The following is a 499-nucleotide window of genomic DNA, read 5'->3' on the forward strand; positions in this document are numbered from 1 at the left end:
AAAAAAAAAAAAAAAAAAACACACAAAAAGCCAAAATATTATCCCGAAGTGTTTGGCGTACTTTACAGCTTCTCTTCCCCCTTTTGCTTCATTCTTCTGACTGAACTTTCTATGAGACCGTGAGCAGCCCGTCACTGATTTAAATTCTGCGTTGCATGAAGGACAGGTTTCTCAAGTTTGTCTTTTAAAAAGAGATTCGTTTATTTCAGTTCACCTTTAGGTAGAACTACAAAACAATAATAAGAGCAGCTCGCGATCCGGGCATTGTTAACGTCATTTGGGGGGTTCGCGAGAAGGATCCAAACACGAAGGTGAAAAAGAGGGAAGGGGGAGAAATCACTCGCAAAGATGTCTCGGGAGGCCGGCGATCTAGGTGCAAGTCGGTAACCGGGAAACGGGCGGAAGCCTCGCCCCTTGAGCGTGTTACTTGCCCCGCGTCCGCGTGAACCTTGTGAGCGTGTCGCGCACTGCCCTCCCGGGCGCTGCCCTCGCCGTCCGC

This window comes from Carlito syrichta, unplaced genomic scaffold, assembly GCF_000164805.1.
Source record: "Carlito syrichta isolate Samal-C Ts95f unplaced genomic scaffold, Tarsius_syrichta-2.0.1 Scaffold301969, whole genome shotgun sequence".
Classification (NCBI taxonomy): domain Eukaryota; kingdom Metazoa; phylum Chordata; class Mammalia; order Primates; family Tarsiidae; genus Carlito; species Carlito syrichta.